This window comes from Colobus angolensis, unplaced genomic scaffold (assembly GCF_000951035.1).
Source record: "Colobus angolensis palliatus isolate OR3802 unplaced genomic scaffold, Cang.pa_1.0 Scaffold76, whole genome shotgun sequence".
NCBI classification, from domain to species: Eukaryota; Metazoa; Chordata; class Mammalia; order Primates; family Cercopithecidae; genus Colobus; species Colobus angolensis.
The window spans coordinates 22,455-22,852 of record NW_012121376.1 but is presented as its reverse complement, the minus strand read 5'-3'; the positions used below and the strand labels follow the sequence as shown (position 1 = coordinate 22,852).

General features: G+C 69.8%; 1 protein-coding gene across 1 annotated transcript in view; it reads right to left on the bottom strand.

Annotated features, from left to right (window-relative positions):
* The window catches only part of LOC105501858 (5-hydroxyisourate hydrolase-like), a 10,793-nt gene extending 10,404 nt beyond the window's left edge, over positions 1-389 (bottom strand). Inside the window, exon 1 of the mRNA XM_011927957.1 lies at positions 308-389. The gene's annotated coding sequence lies outside the window, so the exon portion shown is untranslated. The remainder of the gene's footprint in view (positions 1-307) is intronic.
* Between the last annotated feature and the right edge of the window lie 9 nt (positions 390-398).

Below are 398 nucleotides of genomic sequence, written 5' to 3'. Positions count from 1 at the left end.
GGGGCAAGGGTGACTGGAACTGCCTAGTCAGCTGAAAAGGCACCAAACTAAACAGCGCGACCTGTGCCTCCCGACCCTCCCCCACCAATCCCTCCGGCTCCCCTGCCCCACTGGGGAGCCCCACTCTCCCACCCACGCCCCCACGAAATGGCCATCTCCCCCCAGGCCCTCAGTTCCAGCCCCTGGGGTGGTTCTCCCGGAACTAGGCTCTCTCCTCCGCGCCCCGATTCCTGGGCCCTCGACGCTCAGCCCCCCGCAAGCAGCTGAGAGGACAGGAGCTCTGCAGGTCCAGGCCTGGCCCCCTAACCTCCTGGGGACCTAGGTGTCGCTGGAGCCTCAGCAGCCGCGGGGCGGCCCGGGAGCTCCTCCTGCCCTGCCGGACTGCGACGCCCGCGGGC